General features: G+C 35.4%; 1 long non-coding RNA gene across 1 annotated transcript; it reads left to right on the top strand.

Moving 5' to 3' along the window:
• Positions 1-502: 502 nt before the first annotated feature.
• LOC138333973 (uncharacterized) lies at positions 503-2,875 on the top strand. Its single transcript, XR_011210057.1, has 3 exons — positions 503-1,853; positions 2,334-2,550; positions 2,796-2,875. It is a non-coding gene; the product is annotated as an uncharacterized lncRNA (long non-coding RNA).
• Positions 2,876-6,233: the final 3,358 nt, after the last annotated feature.

Raw genomic sequence — 6,233 nt, 5'->3', positions numbered from 1 at the left:
CCCATTCCATTTGTGCTAAGCGTTCTTTAAAAATATTTGTTTGCTTAGGCTAGGGGACTAAAACCAGAGACGATCTCACTTGTTCCTACGAAGATTAACGCATTTCCCATGGAAATTGAAAACAAAACATGCACAATAATGAGATTATCATAATATATACACTATGTTATAGTAAACTCTTTAAGAGTAAGAGTAAATGTTTCCATTGCATCACACCTAAGAACTGAATAGAACATTGTGGTAATTTCAGCCATTTTGAACCCTTTTGAACCGTCGCCCGAGTCAGTCAATGCCAATTTGATTTTAACACAAATTTGAATTCAATGATGATACGTATACACTACAAGAAAATATAAATATATGAATACGAGTAAGAGGAAACAAATACCAGACTAAAAAGTGTATAGGTACACTTTTCATGTATTTCATGCAAAACGTGCATTTTCTTCTCATCACGATGACATGACATGTAATAGAACTCTATGCTGCTGACAATAAATGACGGTGTCATCGTATATAAATAGAAAATTAAGAGTAAAAGAAAATGTTGATATGAGAGATCACATGGTGATAATATGAACGTTAAATTTAATGAAAGAGAACCGTAAGGAATATTAAGATAAATATCATCTTTGGAAATCTGTCTTACAATCGGCCTTTCTTTCTTTCATTCTATTTTTTAAGAATGCCTGCTGCAGCTTTAACAAACGAATGTCAAAAAACAACTACACTATACAAGAAGACACAACATGAAAATACCACAGTCTCCCAAAACACGCACCTCGCACAACATACACGCAACATACCGCTTACATGGGAGGCCGTCCTTACATGACCATAGCTGTTAATAGGACCTTAATAAATCAAACAAACAAACAAACAAAAAACGTGCATATTAATCCTCAATTGCTTGTGTAAACTAAAGAAAAAAGACAATCTAGATGCAATTATGGGATGATTTCAAAAAAGTTCATCTTCTGATTGAAGATTCTTATTGAAAGACAATGACACACATGACCCAAGTGTTTTATAGCTGCGCGTTGTTCTATACCCTCGGGCAGTTTTATTGTTGTGGAATGTGTAATTTACTGTACTCAGGGCACCTGAAGTGTGAATATGTCACGACCATCATAGCTCAGTTACCTTCACAATAAGGATTTTTTTTGGATCAGAGTTGACAAGAATTTCCTGATTTTTTCTGAAGAACTCTTATAAATTAAATATGAAACGAAGACTTCAGCAAACCAATCACAATCTTCACTCAAAACCATACTCTATCGACGTTTAGGTAAGTGTGTCTATTTTTGCTTTGATGATAGTGAACATCATTGTGTTTCACTCAAGTGCTTTAGTATTAAGTTTTCTTTGTAAAATACATTTTGTAAGCGTAAGCATCTTGTTAAGGGATTTAATCATAAAGTAATTTTATATCGGAATTCAGGGTCTCCTAAAATGTACATACCTAATATCACGCTATTTTCAGAGGAATTGGTTTGGTAGTGATCATGGCTGTATTGTAGTACTATAAAAGTCTTGCTGACGGGTTCATCTTCATGTACATTTGGTTAATTTGTTGATTTATGTTGATTTAATCAGTTATGTAGAGGTTCTGTGTTCCGAGAAAAGTGTCGGAAACCATTCCGGCGGAAGAAAATAATAATAATAATAACCCGAGCAAAAATAATATGCCCTCCCACTTTGTTTGGGGGGGGGGGGGGACATAATTATGTATTTTTTCTTTTTTCCATATGATATTTTAAAAATCTGTTCCAGTCTCCATTTACCCGCCACCATGATAAAAGTAGTGTTCCTCCTGTTCTGTCTCGTGGCCGGTGCTTTATGTCATTATGATGGTAAGTTATCACTTTGATATTTGCAAACGTTGTCCCAATATATACTTAACAGCTTTACAGCAACTGTATCCAAATATCAAAATTAGTCAACTTCTCGACTCGTCGGCGGCGCTCACGTAAGTCGCGTATGATCAAACGTTAGAAGGAAAATAACCTGACTGAAACCATGTCGTTATAATAATAATAAAAAACCATTATCGTCAAAAAATGTTATCTTATGATGTTGGTTGGCTTGGGTTTGAAGCACTTTTATAGATTAATTATGGTGTGTCTTGGCCAGGGTTCAGAACCAGGAGCCTTTTTTCCAAAGGCTAAAATCATGGCAAAACATGAGGCGATAAAAGCAAATATTAAGTAATAGATAAGTCGCCTTTTTGCAACGCGACAAAAATATGTGTTTTTTAAACATCCTATGTTATATTAGTATATGTGTATCACTCCTTAGATAATTTTATACATGTTCAGCCTATTCTTTATCAGATAATCCCATTTCCTATCAACCTGGACCATTTGTTAACTATGGATACGGAAGAGATCTAGGATTTTCGGGCTATAATGGATACAGGCCTAGATTAGCCAACTTCATCGGCAGCGGCGTCGGAGACTACGGACTGGGAAGTTTCGGACGTGGATACGGAAGCAGATTTATGAGACCGAGTCCTGTAATCGGGGGATATTGAAACCTTAAAAATTCCAGGTAAACAATTGTTTGCTATACATAATGACATAATGAAAAGTATCATGTTTAAAGTGCCACTCATTGAAAATATATCTGCATGTTAATAATAATTGATAAAAAAATAAATATATTCTGAATAAATGAGATAAGTTCTTAAAATAGTCCGAATGCAATGTATTTTTTTCAATCTTTTTTTTTCTTATAGAAAATAGACTAAACGCTAATCTTATCAATTACTAAAATGGATTTCTTTCTCATTGTAGATCAACTAATTCATCTTTATCTATCATCTTATATATTGCCGAGATTCCTTTCACAAGTCCGGAAATAAAACAATAAAATATTTGCAAAAAATAATATTTTTGTTTTGATTATATAGCATTGTACACGGAAATTATACTGAGGGAGAAATGTATATTGTATACAATGTAGTAGGATTTTGTCAAAATGAATTACTTGATGTGACGCCATCTCGTTATTGAATGGCTCAGAATTGTTTCAGTCAAATACTACGATTAATAAGTCATTTGTTCTATTGATTCAAGGACAGTCTCCCATACGTGTGGCGTGTAATTAACGTATGCCAGCAAAGAACTGCACACGATATATCTGACTCTCAGTTAGGAATTAAAGAATAAGATTTAATTTTAATTCCCATAATGACAATCACTCTTCTTTCTTACTAATTTTCTTCTTCCTCATGCCTTACTTAGACACTTTTAACCCCGGCGCTCAGCATAACGGAGATTGAGAGGGACGACTGGTTCGCCCGTTGTCTGCATCGTAAGACCGGATGTAGTGTGTTGTTTGGTGTCTTCGGCGGCATGCCTAAGTAATATAGCACTATAAAGGGCAAGAATTCCACTTTACAATACACAACATGTATATACCAATCTTCTAAAAACTTGCACTTCACATGTGCAAGACGCCACATATGCGAGAAGCGATACTGAATTTGTTTGTTTGTTTGATTAATTAACGTCCTATTAACAGCTATGGTGATGTAAGGACGGCCTCCCATGTATGCTGTGTGTATGTTGTGCGAGATGCGTGATTTGGAGGACTGCGGTATATTCATGTTGCGTCTTCTTGTATAGTGGAACTGTTGTACTTTTTATAGCGCTATATCACTGAAGCATGCCGCCGAAGACACCAAGCAACACATCCGATATTGAAATGACAATAGAACGTAAATATAACAAACCAAAGAAAACATAACGTAATAAGCGACATCTTTAATATCTCCTCCGACAGGATCCTTTTTATGATCAAGCTATAGCTATCCATGTTCTGCGATCGACCAAGTTAAGTGTGCTTACACTGACCTCCGTAATATATATGATCTTTTTTCTTGCGCCTTCTTTGTTAAAAGCATATCTTTTCAAAGTAAACTGATATGGTTTTCAGACAAAACATGTTAAACTCTTCCTTCGATTAGCAATGGAATACTATCAACGTCATCTAAAACCACCAATCAGCCAAAAACCGAAACTTACTGATTTTGCCGGCATCGTGGTCACATGTGCACAGTGAAATTGATATATGATCTCCCTGCATAACACTAGTTAGATAGTCTTATATGACCTCCCTGCATAATGCCAAATAGCTTAGAAAGTCTTATAATAATGACTTCCTTGCGTCATACCTACGAGTGTATAACTAGTTCATTTCATGCAATATGATACTAATGTCGTCTGAAGAGGCTACATTTCAAAACCACCCATGCACTACAACTTATTGACGTCGCGGCACCTACAACAAAATGTTTTCTCGGTAAAATCACCAATTTTAGAAACCAGTATGGACGCTAACATTAGGATTTATGTTCAATTATTATTACGATTTGTAGTCGCGGTTTTCTTAGAAATTTTTTTAGCAAAAACTTAACCTGTAAATTTGTCACCTCAACTTCGGCCACCCTGCAGGTAAGGCGTCGGAATTACTTTTGGCCTCCTGTTAAACGCTCGGCCCTGTGAGGTAGGCTTTTGGTTGTGTCCCTTGGCCGAGACACACCAAGTGTTAGTTTCTACTCCTGCTTAGCGGTCAGCTTGTTTATTGAAACCTTTCAAAAATTAGAACAGTGAAAGCTTAAAAATTTAATATATCCAACAATTCTATGTGAAAATGAGAATAAAGCCTCCTTATTTGTATTCAAACATGTAACCTGGATGGTATTTCCGTGCAAAACTGAGAAAAATGCGTGAAAATATGAACATATCTCAAGATATCGGATGCATTTCAAATTAGGGTAGAACAAAAACTATCTACCACTTCAAATTTATCGTAAATACATCCTTTTTGCCATCGTCGATGATGTTTATCGAGCATGTTATAACTAGAGTGTACGTTTTTGGTACGCACAAAAATTCCGGTTTGGTATATTCAATTGTTGTATACGGTTTGGTTGGCATAATCCCTTGCGCTTAGTAAGAGTTATTTATTAATGCGTTTATTGTGAAACTGAAAGAAAACCAGCTGGTTACAAAAATAGACAGTAATTTGGTAATTTGACTAGTTTCCAAGACTACAAAAAATACCAAAAATGGAAGGTTTGAAATAGCAAAAGGCACAACTAGGGCACTTGTCTGATATATACACAGAAAACGCGTTTCACAGAGGATAGTAAAATCCGATTTACTGAAGGAACGAACAAACGTTTAAAGTAACGAACAAGCAAAAAGGACGCACGAAAGAAATCTTTTTTGTTTGTTTGACCAGACTATTTTCGTACGAAACATTTTATGATTTTATAATTTTGAATATACATTAATGGTAGATCGTTCACGAATATTACGGACAGTAGTGGGCCCAGCACGGATCCTTGAGGGATTCCTGATGATACGTCTTTCCAAGGATTTCATATACGTCCTTTTTCTTTTCAATAGGAATGCTGTTTAAATAGATATTGGGCAGTCGAACAACTGAAATGACACCACAGCCAGTAAATTATGGAGAATTGGATATAAGCTGTTTCATAAAAATAAACACTTGAACAATGTAGATAACATCACGGGAGAGATTATACTGTTAATAAATTGGTTTAGAAATATCATGACATCAATATTAAAGATGCTCCACCGCTGACAAATGGTGTTTTTTCACTATCAAAAACAGGAGCAGACGATTAAGTATTTTTCTTAAGTTACAAAAGTTACTTACTTTACACCGTTACCACCACTGAAAAGTTTGAGCTTTTAATTTGACTTCAAGTTAAAAATATGAAAAAAAATTAATTGCATCCTGAAAAAATTCCACGGCACTATATCCTATATAGAATGAAGTACGGATTGCGCATGCACCAAAGGCGAAAATCAGTCTTTTTATATTATTTTTTGTGTTAATTAGACATATATTTGCACAATTAAACACCAATTATTGTTCAAATGATGAATATAATTTATGCTCTGTCGGCGGTGGAGCATCAATATTAATTTTATATGTAATGAAATGCGAATCTGTAAATAGAACACAAAGATTAATAGAATCTTACATGGGTCTGTGAAGTGGACAGGGATATCTCAACCCCAGCGAAAGATTTTGGCCGGTCAACCCGAAGCTTGCCGAAGGTTGACGGCCAAAATCTTTCACGAGGGTTGTGATATCCCTATCTACTTCACAGACCCATGTTTGATTCTTTTTCTCCCATACTTATGTCAACTACAATGCGCGGAGCTATTACGCCCGCATGTATTGATGATGTC

Source organism: Argopecten irradians, chromosome 10, assembly GCF_041381155.1.
Source record: "Argopecten irradians isolate NY chromosome 10, Ai_NY, whole genome shotgun sequence".
NCBI classification, from domain to species: domain Eukaryota; kingdom Metazoa; phylum Mollusca; class Bivalvia; order Pectinida; family Pectinidae; genus Argopecten; species Argopecten irradians.
This window is presented reverse-complemented; position numbering and strand designations above follow the sequence as displayed.